The sequence below is a fragment of the Harpegnathos saltator genome, unplaced genomic scaffold (assembly GCF_003227715.2).
Source record: "Harpegnathos saltator strain DR-91 unplaced genomic scaffold, Hsal_v8.6 scaffold41, whole genome shotgun sequence".
Taxonomy (NCBI): Eukaryota; Metazoa; Arthropoda; class Insecta; order Hymenoptera; family Formicidae; genus Harpegnathos; species Harpegnathos saltator.
In genome coordinates, this window is record NW_020230217.1 from 1,061,835 (window position 1) to 1,078,177 (window position 16,343).

The window sequence follows — 16,343 nt, forward strand, 5'->3', positions numbered from 1 at the left end:
GATCGCACGATTACATCAAATTCATGAACGATGCACTCGATGTCGAGCTTGTCATTAATCACGGTCGACACAAGCGCTAATTTCAACGGCGTTTTCCGCCGACGAAGCCCTACCCGCATCTTAAACTGTTTATTCCTCCCCTTCGAAGGGCGGAACGCGCGACATTGTCTTAATTACAGCGTAGCGATCAACGTCGAGTTCTCTCCCTCTCTGTCTCCTTCTCTCTCGCGAGCGAGCAAACTGCGTTTCTCGATCGGACTTTGCGAGTTATTCCATTCAAAGCGGCCGTGTCCCATCAAAAGCTCCCCTCTGGGCCCATACTCTCGATGTATGTCGCCTCGGTATTTTTGCAGCTTATTTCCGCTCATTGATCTAAAACCATCCGGGACTTTCGGGCTTTCAAAGACCAACGCGCCTAATCGCTTTGTCTCAGAAGGCACCTGTGTGCGATTCGTTTCTCTATTCACGCTTGCAACGGGAAAGATCGAATGAAGGGAGAAGCATATATTTATGTATACACGTATACACATTTACACATACACACACACACACACATATACACGCATCATCGGCCCTTGTACATTTAATGTACATGTCGCAGCCGGTTCATTGCGAGGGATTATCTGAAGCGGTAGATGGTTAAATTAGCGTCTTAAACTAATCTTACAAGTGCATATCACGCGTCCTGCTGATGCTCACCCCAGGTGGAAAGCGCGACATATCGCGGACGCAAAAATCCAGCTTGATCCAAGTGGGAAGACAGTCTGCGAGCGCCGGCCGGTGCACTTTTCTCGCGGCGGCAGACGCTGTGGAATCTCTCGTTGCTCCCTCCGAGCACGCACCCACCTTTTTTGCACTCTCTCCTACTCGCCGCTCGATTCTCACCGATGAGTTAGTTCCCACCGAATCACTGCGGTCCTCCTCCTCGATCGTTCGATCGATCGATCGCTCCCCCCCTCTCCAAACCGCGCGCTTCCGCAGTTCGAATCTTCGCGCGCCTGCCTCTCGCAGATAGGAAACCTCGGTCGCGCACGAGACCCGCTCGCTAAAGCGGGAGAGAGACGTATCCTTCGCTCTTTCTCTCGCAACGGTCCCGCTGAATGTTTCAAAAACGTCCCGGACACGAACGAGATAATCGCGCGTCGTATCGCGACGAGAAAAGGAGAAGAGAACTTCACCGCGTGCGCGAAACTCGCGTGTCGCTGAGTCGGCGACGAGTTTTCACGGGCTCGTTCGTCGATCCTCGATCACGCTGGTCCATGTCTGGGATCTGGCAGGATCCGCGCTGGTACCGCGAGTCTCACCGTCCAGCCGGGCGAAAGAGCGCGCGCGCGCGCGCGCGCGCGTCTCTCGAGGACGCCCGGCGGACGTGGACGCGTTGTCGTAGGTCGCGATCGATCACTCACGTGGCGAGCGCGACAATGTCAACGTGTCGGGCTCGGTGCTCGGCGCCGTGCTCGCGAGTGGAAATGAAGTAAATCGATGGCGAAGTTGGAGCGTTAGCCCGCGGCGCACTTGCGCGCTCCGTCGTCCGCTCGTCGGCCGGCTGACTCGCTTCGCGGGAAAGCGCAAATCCGCGCAAAGCCTCGCGAGATCGCGCCCCCTCGCTCCGCCGACGATGCTCGCTACGTGAGCATCGGAGACACGAAGAAGCTACAGTCTGATATGCGCTGTTGGAGAGTGAGAGTCTCTCTCTCTCTCTCTCTCTCTCTCTCTCCCCCTCCCTCCCTTGACGAGAGTACGCGACCGTCTCAGAGAGCACGACACCGCTTCCTCCTGGCGACGACGAGCATGCCTCGGCGAGTAATCGGAGTAACGTGACTTGCACGATACCTCGGCCACTCTCGGACTTTTTGTCCTAATCACACAACTTCCATCAGTCCCATCATTTCGACAAATGGCTCGGGATCCTCCCCGACACGGTCTCACCGGCCTGTAATGAGAACGTCATCGGCGGGAGCTTCACACCGCTGCCGCGTAACATGACGACGACGTGTCGACGTCCCAGACGCGCGGTCGTTCGCGCTCGCGAGGGGAGGGTAAGGGGACGGCAACGTGTTTCACCTGAGAGGGTCCCCTTCAGAGCGCCCCCCCGTGCGGGCCCATAGTGTCGCGTAGTTGTCCAAAGTCGGCGGCGCGACCGGCCGGCCGGCCGGCAGGTACCGGTAGCGGTGCACACAGCGGGAGACACTTCCGGTCTCGCTTCCGCAGTGTCCCGTGACGCGAGGTCGGCCGAGGTCCGGCGAGTGAGACAGCTGTCGTCTTCTCCGCAGGATCCTCCAATATTTTTTCGGGTGCGGAAGGTCGCGGCGTCGGGAAGGTCGAAAAGTGTCTTTTCTTTCTTTCTTTCTTTCTTTCTCTCTCTCTCTCTCTCTCTCTCTCTCTCTCTCTCTCTCTTTGTCTCTCTGTCTCGCTCGCTCACTTGTCGCTACGCGCGCGCGCGCGCGCGCGCCTGCTATTCTACCTCGCGGTGTGCTGCACTCGACTCACGTGGCGGCCTGCTCCGAACCCTTGTCAGCGGTCACCACTTCCTCAGGCCGTCGACCAATCGGCTGCGCGCCAGGACGCCGCGAGCTACGATCGCGGATCCTCGCCCGCGCTCGGCCACGCTCGGTAGCCGCTCGTCTCCGTCGCACTCACGCGCCGCGCTGTCACACGTGTGTGTATGTGCATGCATGTGCCGCGTGGTCGGCGGCGGCGGCGGCGGCGGCGGCGGCGACGGCGGTGGTGGTGGTGGTGGCGGTGGCGGTGGCGGTGGCGGTGGCGGTGGCGGTGGCGGTGGTGGCGGTGGCGGTGGCGGTGGCGGCGGCGACGGCGACGAAGACGACGGTGACGACGGCAGCGGCGACGGCGACGTCGGCGGTTGGACACCAAAGTCCGCAACCACTTTCCGAAGTGGTCCGGTGCAGCCGCGGGGACAGATCACGGCGACGCCTACGACCAGGACGACGTGGACGTCCAGGACTGGCCGTGGTCCTGGTACCGCTTCCACCGGTCTCCGCACGCATGAAAGCACGCGCTGCCTCGCATCGAGCGTGCGCCTCGTCCAGCGTCCGACACGATACTACCTCTCTCCCCAACCTCTCTATCTTTCTCGCTCTCCCTACGCCCCCTCCACCGCCGCAACTCGCTCCGTCTCCCTCTGGTCGAGATCCCCGCGCGCGGGTAGGGAGGATGTGGGGAGAACCTCTCTGGTAGCCGCTCATTAAACGCCGCGGTGACGTCAGGAGAGTATCAACGATACTCTCGAAATTCGCGAGGGAGTGAGTAAGAGAGAAGGAGAGTGTGTGCGCGCGCGCGAGAGAGAGAGAGAGAGAGAGACACGTCGGTCGGGTCTGTTCGCGCCTCTCGCCACGTGATTGATCCCGACGCGATCATGATTGATAAATAGAAACGGCGGGAGCTCGGCTTTGCAAATTTCACGAATCGCCGTCGACGACGGAACGATGAAAAATCCTTCCGACAGAATTCCCCCAAGGATGTTTCGCCGTCGATGAACCGCGGAGCCGCTGTCAATCGGAAATTAAGCGATTCGAGTCTGTCTCGCTCTGTTACTTAATTTACATATCCCTCTTTTTTTCTCCTCATCCGCAGCAACGCGAGGACTCGTATTGTTGAAATCTCGCTCGTTAATCACGCGACCTGCGGCCGTATATTTAATAACTTCTTTTTTTCCCTCTTCCCGTCTCGCACACACGCGATAGCGCATCTACGTGGTCTACGTTATTTTCAGCGCATCAGCCGTTCCGCGTCGGATAGGATTACATCATATTAAAACGGCTGACGATGATACACTCTTCCTGCGCTCGCGAGCGAGCGCTGCTCGTCAGGTAGACGAACTGAGGAGGAAGAAGAGGCGAACAGACCGAGTCGCCGCGAGAGCCGAGAGAGAGAGGAGAGTCTCTCCCCGATCGCTACCCGCGGCGGAACTGCCGCGCTTTCAGCGTCGCCCGCGAGATCATCAACGAAGCGAGGACTCGCTTTCGTCGAAAGGTTACAGTCGACTCGCGCGCGGTAGCCGCGAACGAGACGAACGCGTCGCCGGCTGACGTCAGGGTGCGCTGATCGACAATTTGCGTAATTTACACCGGCGAGCGATCAGATCGATGCAGCTGCGCGCGCAGTACCGCGATTGTTATCGACCGCCGCGGCAAAGAGTGAAAGAAAAGGTCGTTAATCGCTCACGCCGAGAGTGACGGAGCGATTGAAACATGACGCGACGCGGCATCGCGGAGCGACCGGCTGCGTAATTCGTTAACGAGTCTTCCCGTACGGCGCGGAAAGCGCCGCTCGGCATCAACGACAACACCCGTGCCAACACGTCACCCTCCCTCTCTCCCTCCTTGCCGCCGGACGCGCTCCTCCGCGAGCGCTTTCTCGTCCGACGCCTCTTAACCACCCCATCGTTCTCGCGGAGAGAGATAAACCGAACTGGCCGTCCGCGCGAATATGGCCGCGATATGGGCGACGTTAGCGGGGATACACGCGAGATACGTCGCTCGCGCCCACGGCAAATGACGATGTACCACGCGAGTGTGTCTCGTTGGGAATCTCGCCTGGGTGACATTAGCCAGCGGATAGGAAGTGCGATTGAAATTCGCGGAAGAGCGCGCGTGCGCGCGCGAGAATGGAAGCCGAACGGCGAGCGAGACAGACGGAGAGGGAAGGAGGACCTCGTCGTGGGTGGTCCGTCTAAAACGTCCGTAGCTACTTGGAAATGGATTTCGCGGCGCGCGCTCGCGACGTCCACTGCTATTTAAAGATGAGGAGGAGATGTACACACGCGCGCATCCGCGTATTTTTTCTCCCGCCACGCGCGGCGCGGCGCGGCGCGGCGCGGCGGAGTCCGTCTCCCTTCGGCAGCAGCACGCGCTGCGCGAGCGAGTCCGCTGGAAAAGCGCCGTGAGTGCAAAGACACCTTTCACGCGATACCATCGTCGACGGTAATCACCGGGGCGAAAGGTCCCGGCACTTAAAGGCTCGGTTTCGTCTTCGGGTTTTGTAATGAGAGGCGCGCCGGCGTCGTGTATTTATTTTCAATAAACGCACGGACGGAGAGAGAGGGAGCGAGGCTGGGAGCGAGGGAGGGAGGGAGAGAGAGAGAGAGAGGAGGACGGCATGGATCGAAACGAGTCGGCGCTCGCTCGTAAGCGCGTGAATGTAGATGTTAACGACGAGAGAGTATCACACAGTCACGATTAGGGATAATATTATTATTGTCGAGCGCGAGCGCGCGCGCGAGAGAGAGAGAGAGAGAGAGAGAGAGAGAGAGAAGAATAGCCGAATGGAAACGTGACTCCGCCAGGCAGCGGTTCAGCGCCGGACGGTGCGCCTTCTTTATCTACTTGAATTTGTGAACTTGCTCGTACGACACGCGCGCGCTCGTCCGGGTTTATCTTAGCCTGCCGTGAGAAGTGAGTGCTATCGTTAGAGCTGAAACCTCGGCGGTGTCGATGACTTTCTTTATGGGTCAAGTTCGATTATGCGCGCCGATGCGTGCCTTCGGGCCGCGCCGGCCACGATCGAGCGTGTCAAGAGGGAAATCTTAAGCGCGAGAGATAAGTTATTCTTGCGGCGAGGCGCGCGCGGCCGATGTAATGCTGTTTGTCCGTATCGCATTTGTACAATTTGTAAAAGTAAAAACGGTATACGCTGATGTATTAATAGTTAAGCGCGGGTATATGCGAGGAGCGAAGCTGTCAGTTTGAATCACACCGGGATGGCTATTCAATAAACAGCAATCTGACGTTACCAGAAAAAAGTTTGCCGCTTATACGTTGCACGTTATTGCGAATTTGTTCCCTTTTTTTCTACGTTCTTCTTTTTCTTTCTTTCTCCCTCCCTCCCTTCCTTCCTCGCACCTCCCCCCCCTCTCTCTCTCTCTCTCCTTGTTGCCTCCTTAGAACGAGTATAATTGACACATTGAATGAATCTTTGCTATCGAATGAAATTTGGCAGCCGCTGGTAATATAAAACCGACATTTATAGAAGCTTACGTTAACATGACGCAAGCATGTTCGACATCCAGCCGCGACGCGCAAACGCTGACAACGTTTCTGATATAATAATATATGTAACAGATACCGCGCTAAGTCGCGCGGACTTTCGTGCGCCGTCGGATTATAAAAATGCAGACGCGCTTTCACCGAAAAATATTATCAATGAGTTCACGTCTAAAGCCGGAGAAGGAGAGAGAGAGAGAGAGAGAGAGAGAGAGAGAGAGAGAGAGAGCCGCATGCGCGGCTCAAAATATCCGGCGCCCGCGGCGCTAAAGCTTGCTTCGCGCCGCTTGACGCGGTAATTATTGCGGATTATTCGCCTACCTGCCGCGAACCGTACTTAATTGACGGACAATCGTTTAAATAAGTGAGATATTTTCAGCGAGAGGCGAGTGGCCGCGGCAAGCTCGCGTTTAAAGTGGTTTGACCTGATATTAGAAAAATATATCTTCCCCCTCATTCTCTCTCTCTCTCTCTCTCTCTCTCTCTCTCCCCCTCTCTCTCTATATATATATATATTAGGGGTACCGGAAAGTCTTTTCGTTTTTCCATGTTCTTCACTTGGTTCAAACGCTGCCATTTTCCGAGAGTAAGTTCGATCTTAATCAGAGTTGATATACATAATAATTGAAATGTTGTTAACTAACCTGGTATTTAAATTAATTCTTGATTAAAAGTAAGAACCTGTATAATCACGGAAATTGAAAGCTTTAAAATACGAAAAGACTTTTTGCCGATGGAGGTGAAACGAGCGCAACGCACGTGCGTCGATTCGCGACGAAGCATGCGCCGCGACAGGAAGTTACCCCGGCTTCTGCATGAGAGCTGCGTTACCGTTGGACGTATAAAAATAGCGGACGTTATCCTCCCCGCGACGCGGTGAATTTCAGAAACAATCGCGGACCCGCGGCAAATGCGATTTGAAGCCGAGATACCTTTCGTATATTCGATCGGGAATATCAGAGAATCAGATGTCTGCTGGAGCAACGATAGGAGCCACACGTACGCGGCCCGACGCATGAATATATGCGCGACAGTAAAACTGCAGGATACCGAATATAGAAGATTATTAAAGCGGAGGACGACCGCGCGGTCTTTGAGTCTTCAAGAATATTGTAGGAGTCTCCTCACCGTCTGAAACATTCAATCGCGAATCTGACAGATAGATTCCATTGCTGTGTGTGATATTTTCCAAATGATTTAAATCGGACAAGGGTTGGCACGATCAGTGGGTTTTTTTCGCAGATGCATTTTGTAATTTTATTTTGCGTCCGCTGAATTGCCGATTTCTTGTTTCGTCTCCTTCTTATAATCCTCATTATATTTTCTTATCATCAAAAATTAGTTTGTGTGTACGTCTTTTGGACATAATATGAGTTTCTGGGCATAAGAATGGGCACAAGTTGCTAAAAGAGCATCAGAGAATCAAGCCGTGGATATTTTCTGTCTTACACCGATTCGAACGTTCAAGCTAGCGTTATATGTATTTCTTTTGCTAGTTTCGCGAATAACACGGATCAGTCCGAAAGCACACCGTGCATAATAAGATCCCGACGCTAATCACGCTCGATATTAATAAATATATCGAAGTAAGGAGCGTAATTAATTATCGACTGGCTTCCTTCCTCTCTATCAAACCGCCAATGTGACATAAGATTTTACAACGAACAAATTATCAAGCGATGAGACCCACACACACACACACACACACGCGCGCGCGCGCGCGTGCACATCCACTCACACGCTCACAACGCCACCACGTTACTTGATCATAATGGAGCTCGCGAGAGATATATCGCTCCACGTGCTAATTCCCGAAACACAGCCGAAGCAGGCGGCCGCGTAGCCGGAGCTTTCTAACGGCGGCTCTCAAACGCTCGAAAGTTTAACAATCGCTTCTTGTCAATTAGCATCGCGCGGCCATGTGATTTATCGTGGAACCGGTTGCGCTATCGGCCGTCCTACAGTTCTGTCTTGGGCGGTTATTTCCAACGTAACGAAACGACGCTGCTGCCGCCGCTGCCGCCACCTACATTAGCACAAAAGCGGGCCGATTAATTAAAGTCGAAACATCCGCACACACCTCGAAATAGAGCCCGGCAAAAGCCGCGCGCGTCCCAAATACACGCTCGCGCGCGCGCGCGGGCGCGCGGGCGTTCCGGTATCGCCGCAGTAATTATTTCGGATAAATTGCGCGCCACCTACGCCGACAAGGCGCAACGGTGCGCGCAAGCCGAAGCCGAAGCGCGAAACATTTGTGACCCGAAATAGCACCCGACGCACCACAGCCCGCACACGTATCGCCCGCGGCGGTGCACGCCACTTCTCATTGTTTTTCTTAGACTGCAAGGTCGCCCGCGGCGGCGGCGTTATTGCAGGGCGTGCACCGCCGCCGCTTAGCCGAAGCGACTCGGCAAATTTCGCGAAAACTCTCGGCCGGCGAATTTGCGCGCGAGGAGCGCAAGAGTCCTCGGCGAGAGACGGACGGTTGGAACGGAAGACGCGCGGGAACGCATCGATCGATCGATCGATCGATCGAGCCTCTCCTCGTCGTCTCTCTCGGGACTGCAGAGTCGTCAACGCGCTGACGCTTTATTCGTGACGTAATCGGCCACCGCGACGGAACGGACGGACGACGCAGCGCGGAGACGCGTCGAAATTCGTCCTCGTGCTCTCGCCGACGATAATGTGAAACGTCCTGTACTGTCGATGAGATCTCGGGGAAGAAGCTGGCTCGAGAGCTTTGATACTTCCCGAGCTCCTCTCTCTCTCTCTCTCGCGCGCGCTCTCCATCCGACCCGATGTCATTAGCACATTCGAGTTCTTGCTAGAGACGACTTAATGCTGCGATGCCAAGATAGCTCCGAGAAGACGCGAAGAGAAAACGGTAAAATGTGTTTACTCAAGTGTGTTCATTAGTACTCGGGGGGGATGGAGGGTAAGGGGAGGCACAGGCGACCATTTGGCCGGCGCAACTATAATTAGTTAACGACATCCACCGGCGGACTCGGCAGCGACCTCTTCCCCGAGACCGACATCAATTCTTCGGATCGGGTTCGATTCGCGGGCGGAAATGATTATCATATAGAATCGCGAACGAGATATTTCCCGAGGCGGATAGGTTGGAAGGGCTAAGAAGGGGATTAACGATGATCATTAGTCGGCGGAAGAGAGCAGGGCGGAAGGGTAAAAAGAAACGAGGACGAGATGGGGCGGGGGCGGGGGCGGCGGCGGCGGCGGCGGCGGCAGCGACGGTGGCGAAGAAGGATAAGGAGGAGGAGGAGGGGGGGATAGGAAGGCGAAGACGAAACGGCGGGGGTTGAGGCTGTTTCGCCGGCGAGTAATTTGATCGAACGAGTCGAATTAGCGACAGAGTGAAAACTCGTCTAAAGAGCGCGCACACGTAGGAGGAGAAAAGACGATGCCTCCCCCACTGCTCTCCCCCTTCTCCCCGCGCTCTTCCTCCCCCTCTCCCTCTCTTTCTCTCTCTCTCTCTCTCTCTCTCCATCCCGCCTCATACGCTATAAACGCGCAGCTCAGAATTAGCGTGGCCGGCACATGCTAAACATTCAATAAAGCGCTCGAAAGCCGTCCGGGATAATCGTAATCATAAATAATCGAGACCTAAATATACGTCGGAGCTCGCGGTAATGCGCCGCGTGGAGCCTTTTCTCCCCCCTCTCTCTCTCTCTCTCTCTTTCTCTTGCCCCCCTTCTCTCACTCTCTCTCTTTCTCTCTCCCTCGAGTACCAACTGCCGTCCGCGAACCGTTAACGCGTATGGAAATCGGCGGCTACCGGGTGATCGGCCGTTTCCTCTCTCCCTTTTCCTTCCTTTTTCCCTCGTCCTTTCCTGTGTTTCTGTTTCTGCGCGCACTTTTCCCCGGCCGCTCCCGCTCCCGCGCCGCGCCTAACGCGCGGCGGGAGAGAGAAAGGCTGGAGGGAGACAGAGAAAGAGAACGAGAGAGAGAGAGAGAGAGAGAGAGAGGGAGGGAGGGAGAGGGAGGGAGGGAGGAAGAGAGAGAGCGAAAAAACATAAAAAGAAAAAAGAAACAAGATAATGGATCCGCGCCGTGTGTGCGTTTTGCGTAATGAATCGGCCTGCCATTAGCATATAGATGCCGCGGTTAGGCCGGATAGCCGGATGACGAAGCGACGACCGGGACGGTATTGTATCGGGTTACGAGCGCGTATTACGAATTACCGCGGCGATGAACTCGGAATTAGGCTTGCGCGCGAGACGGAAGACAGATGTCGGGACACCTGACTCTTTTTAAATCACGTCCGCACGACGTCGACGGCGTCGACGACGACGACGGCGACCGCTCTCGCTCTGCCTCTCGCGACCGGCCGCCGAATTAATTAACACGCATCGTCCGGAGATCTGGCTCGGGCTGGATTCCAAATAGATAAACGCGCGCTTTTTATCGGACGAAAAATTGGCACGATACATAACAGAGTCCTCTCTCTCTCTCTCTCTCTCTCTGTCTCTCTGTCTCTCTCTCTCTCTCTCTCTCTCTCCCCCTCTCTCTCTCTCTCTCTCTCTCTCTCTCTCGGGACTCTCGTCGTTGGCCGCGCTGCTGCGAAGCCAGGTGCCTGGCCTCCACGCAGGGTGTCTGCCGAGAAGTGGGGAAACACTCGGCCACACACACAGATCAGGTCAAACTGGACACAAGAGTCCCTTGTCATTTTGGACATAACTGCAACAACAACAACGACAACAACAAGGGAGGACGTCGCTCTGCCTTTTGTCACTTGGCAGCGCCTCGTGCGGCGATCACTCATCGATCTTCTTGTTTTCACAACTCGGGACTTTGCGCGGCTGTCTACAAAATGGGCTCTATGGGAAAAATCCTGTAGCAAAAGTCATGGTGATATTAGATACTAAACTTGGTTTCCGCCGTTTTTGCCTGAAAAACGCATTTATGTTAATGAGAAAATGAGTCGGTCAAAATATTCTCCATCGTTTTCTTACTCTTTCGCATCTTTCTGGCAAAAATTGCGATGATAAAACGAGCTGTCTTTTGAAGTAAGTAACACACATCCACCCATTTTCGGACTTTTTCGCAATTGGAGAAGGGTGTATCGTCGATCGGAAAAGGTGGTAATCCGATGGGGCCAAGTCTGGAGAATAGGCTGGGTGCGGGCGGGAGGAGGGAGGGGGGGAGATCTTCCCATTCGAGCTCCAACAGTGTTTCTTTCATGATTCTTGCAACATGTGATCGCGCGTTGTCATGCAAAAGAATCACTTTGCGTCGATTACTGGCTACTGATAGCCTTTTTCGCATCAATTTATCCAATCGGTGCAATTGTTGTTGGTAGCGGTCAGCCGTAACTGTTTCGTTCGATTACAGTGGCTCATAATAAAGCACGCCTTCCTAGTCCCAGCAAATACAGGGCAATGCCTTATGACCGCAAATATTCTCTTTTGGCGTTGATGTGGATGGTTGGCTGGGCTCCACTTATGATTTCTTCCGCTGGGATTATCGAAATAAATCCATTTTTCATCGCCAGTCATAATACGCCACAAAAGTTCTTTTTTTAGCCTGGCAAGCAAGGAAGTCGCGATGGACAGACGATTCAAAATGGCATTTTCGGACAATTCATGTGGCAGCCATTTTCCTTCCTTTCCTTCCTTTTTCATGGCGCATAAACGCTCAGAAACAGACACTGAACACTTTTGACAATTTTTCGAGTGTTTGAGTTGATTTTCATCCAACAGTGTTGCAATTCGACATCCTCAAGATTTTCCCGCTGAAACGTTGTTTGTCTTCCACACTGAAATCATCACATCTGAATCGTTTAAACCATTCGCTACATGTTTTTCCTGATAGATTTTTTTCCTGCTTCTGTAAGTTTCAGAAATCAATCGATGCGCTTCAGTTGCAGTTTTCTTCAGACCCAAGCAGCGGAGAAGCACATGTCGAAAGAATCACTTATTACGATTCATTTTAAACCGATTAAAACATATTCCTGCTTTCACACGAACTAACCTTTGCGGGCTGAATTTTATCGATCGATGTCTAACCTTCAAAAGACAATCAGCTCCAGCTGTCGAAGCTTACTACTTTTGCAGCTGGAAAACCATCTGTCGTGAGCGTCGGGAACTAGGTTCATCATCCAATACGTTTTTTATAATATTCATGGAAAATTACACCGATATCTATAGCGACAGCAAACGACAGAGAAAAATCAAAACGACGAGACGCTCAACGAGCAGTCACAATTGCGACATCTTCGAGCGATTAAACAGGATTTGGTGATTTTGAAATTTTCAAAAATCAGCAAGTTAACAAAAGTCAAAGCGCTATTGTAACAATATATTCTTGAGACTAAATAAAGCAAGAAAGTCTAGTGCCGCTTTTTCTTCCGACAAATAGTTAGCGAGATATCGTAAGTTAAATATTGAAAAAGTTATCAAGTTTTCCTCAAATATCTCAAAAAATATTAGACAAATAAAAAAATGTTCTAGACAAAAGTTGTTCAAATTAACTGATAGAAAAAAAGAGTGTAATAAAACGTAAGAGTTCCCATTTAAAAAACACAAGTTGGCCTTCAAGTGACCTTGAAAATAGACGTCAAGGTCAAAGTCAAGGTAGCTCACTTAAATCCCTACAACTTTTATTTAGATCATTTTCCTTGAAACTTCAATACTGAAGAGTTATTTGGGGTAGGTCATTAAAATGGGACACGCTCTACAATAATTTCGGTGAGACATGTTCCTGTGTGGGTCCAAGGTGACGAAAGTTTAGTGTCGCAATCGCCATCTACGCGAAGTCGCGTGAATTTACACCGCGTAGAATCGTCGGCCTCGTAGAGGCGATTGACGACAGCTCTCGGTCGCGTCCAAGTAGTCACGAACAAAACGTACGATTAAGTAAGCGTGTCCGCGATCATCATTAGCGTGCAATAATGATTAATGGTCGCGCAGCTTTAGCGTGGTACATCGCTCGCTGCGCGACGCGACGCAACGCGCGGTGCGAGCTCTCCTCGCGCGCGCAAACGGACATATGGTCGGCTGGCTCGGCCGATTAGACACATTTGCATCACAATGCTCAAGTCTGCCCACCGCACACACAGGCCCCGGGGTCCGCTCGATATCGCCTCTCTGTCTTTCGCACGGCGCCTCTCTGTCTTGCTCGTTGCTTTATTACGTGCGCGTACAGGGCGTAGTCTGTGCCGACATAATGGCACTTGGTCGAAGAAGAACGAGAGAGAGAGAGAGAGAGAGAGAGAGAGAGAGAGAGAGAGAGAGATAAATAGATAGACACATAGAGCGGGGCATGGAAAGTGCTAGAGGGAGAGGAGGACGCGGAGAAAAAATGTTGCAGCTTTCGGTTAGCACGGCCGCTGGTCCTTTTGTTTAGCGAGATTGGCGCGAGAAAACACCGCTTTCCGCGGCGCGCTGTTGTCGGCTTTCTCGCTCATTGACGAAGGGAACCGGGAGCAAGCGGCGACTTGGCACCTGGTATTATCCAATTAGCGTGCGATATAATATTAATGAATGAGCGCAAACCGGTGTTTACGCGATTTTTTCCGTTTCCCTTTCGACGGACTTCGCGAGCGCGACAGCTTGTCAGCGGATTTTTCGCCGAATATCAATTCGCCTCGACACAGGCAGCTTTTAATCGATTAGCCGTACGAAAAAGCGTGCACGCATATAGGAAACGCAATATATAAAAAGTTGGTTCAATTCGGACGACTAGTTCGATTAAAACACGACGGTATCCGATAGATGCACGCGACCATTGGCGTAACTTGTCCAACGCGAGCGGCGGAGGATGAAGCGATCGATCGATCCGCGAGAGTCGCTCGAAGCGGCTTAGGCGGCCTCCGCAAATAGACGCGGCGAAAAAGAATTTGCCTCTGCGTGAATATATCATAAGTAAGAAGCAAACAAGAAGGAGAACAAGCGGAAGACTAGACAAATGGATTTATAATCCATTATAATGGACGGTGTTTCACGGTGCGACCGACGAGAGAGATTCGGATAAATTCGGACTCTCGAGACGCGCTCATTGATTATCCGAGTTCTCCTCGATCGGAAACTCTGGCTGCTAACAGTGTGTACTCCCTTATTGACAGACGTCCATTTCGTCCCGCCTTGATTGCCGATGCGATACATTATTGCGCTTATGTACGACGTCGATATCCAACGCGGTCGTCGATAGTCCTCTGTCGGAGTGAGCGCGGGCAAATTAATTGGCAGCTCGAGACACTCCGTCCGGACTGAAACTTTAATTAGGCGTTGCGCGATTACGAAACACGCTCGGTATTATCCGCGGCCACACACGGAATTCCACGACGACGACGACGACGACGACGACGACGACGACGACGACGACAACGGCGGCCAAGACGATCAAGACGACGAGCGATTGCGCTCGCGCGGGCTGCACTTTTTCAGAAATTACACGTCCGGTCACGCTATGGTTATTCTGATCGCCGAGCATTATCCAACGCGTGTCCGCGTTGCGTCAATGACTCCATCACTCTTGCCGGCTCAAATTCTTATAATTACGTAAGTGAATGTGCCGCGCTTAATTACCAAGGTTGCGTTCTCTTTTTGCGCGAGCGTACCGGCCGATATAACGCGCGCGCGACAGCGGCGGCCGATGCACGCACAAACGCACGGTGGATGAAAATAATTTAGAAAATAAAGCCACGGAAAAAAATATAATGAGCAGTCTCCCCTCTCCGCGCACGCACGCGCGGTCGTATGTAACGATAACAACAATAAGGCCCGATCACGCGACCGGCACGTACGGAAGTCGTGTGTTTCTGCGTCCGCGAACGCGAAGTCGCGCCGCGCGACAGCGAGACGCCGAAAGCGTGTGCTGACGCTGAAATCACACAGTCGCTAATGAAGAACGAGCGAGGTGCAAATTGAAACGAGCACGTCGCGCACACGCACACACACACACACACACACGAGTTCCGCTTACCCCGGCGGCTCGCGCAATTTGGGACGAATTAAAAAAGCGGTCAGCTCGTCACCCTCGCGGGAGCGAGCGGCTCGATGTGAAATTGCTAACGACAGTCGTCCTCGCCGTCGTCCAATTACACACGCGATGCATGAAACCGATGCGAGACATTGTCTCGCGCGAGAAACGATGCGACAAGCATCGTGTGCTTCGCCGTCTCTCCTTTTTTTCCTCTCGTTCTCTCTATTTCGGTGGCGCGATTTAACGCGATTAGCCGCGCGCGACTGATCCGATTCGCGACAAACGAGAACACGACGAGTCAATATCGCGTTTCCGAGCCGGCCGGCGTGGCTGATGAAGACAAGACAGGAATTATCGCATCGACGACTGCTGCATTCGCGTGTATCATTTATCGGGCCGACGAGGACCGTGCGGCGAACCCGCGGATCCTTTCGGATGCGTCGCGACTTCGAGTCCGACACACATTCGAATAAATATTAGCCGTCTCAAGTATCTCACCGGCTCGCGTGTCCGCAACTCCGTCGCGTAAGCATCTACCTCAGATTTACTCGAAACATTTTCTGAATGCCAGCAAGTTTGCCGCTTCAATTAAGAATATCAAACAAAGACGAGAATATGAGAAATAAAGAGAAAAGCTCGATTTGCCTCCTGTCTCGTCCGTCTCATCCCGAAATCTCAAGAAAAGAATCAATTCTTTTCTGAACACATGAGTCTTCTCTAAATTGGATAATGATTTTCCTCAGTAGACACTCGATATTTTTCCTCTGCATGGTATTCATCCAATCCAATCTTATATTTAAAATCGTCTTAACTTCTTCATACGCGGGCGAGTTTTTTAAAATCAGAAAGACAATTTAATTTAAAAATCCTTGCGTCGAACGTTTTTTCTTCAAATTTCCTCTCCGCCACTCATTAAGAGCAGGCTCTCTTCATTTCTATCCTGCGTATTCTGCTTGGATAATCACTTTCAACAATCGAGCCCTCCTCCCAAGCTAGTCGCGTCGCGAGTCGACGCGTGGATTTGCCCAGACTATTCACAAGTTACAACGCCCCGTCGTCGTCGTCGTCGTCGTCGTCGTCGTCGGCATCGATTACGCCAGCCTATAAAAGTGACGACGACAACGTTCCATTCCCCCCTGCCACGCGAGGAGGAAATCGTCGTGGAGGGCAAGCCGGCCGGCCTTCGATAGGACTAACCTCGAGTTAGAAATTAATTAGAAAAGTGCGGCGAGAGCGGGAGAGCGGCGGAGAGGGCGGTCGCGAGCGCGCGCGGGGGATGCCCCAGGCAATCAACGAGAAGATGAATTAATGGCCGCGCCAACTACCCCTCCGAGATGCTCCTCTGGATACGCTTCCACCCGAAGAGTACGCCAAGTAGATTCTTACAAGCATCAGCGCTGC

General features: G+C 52.9%; 1 protein-coding gene across 3 annotated transcripts in view; it reads right to left on the bottom strand.

Annotated features, from left to right (window-relative positions):
- Positions 1–16,343, bottom strand: part of zfh2 (Zn finger homeodomain 2) — a 413,801-nt gene that overhangs the window by 357,641 nt on the left and 39,817 nt on the right. Inside the window, exon 1 of one of the 3 annotated variants that reach the window (XM_025301292.1) lies at positions 700–2,699. The exons of 1 other annotated variant lie outside the window; for it this stretch is intronic. The gene's annotated coding sequence lies outside the window, so the exon portion shown is untranslated. Of the gene's footprint in view, positions 1–667; positions 2,700–16,343 lie in introns of those variants that run through there. One more of the 3 variants, XM_025301295.1, reaches the window with a different exon arrangement.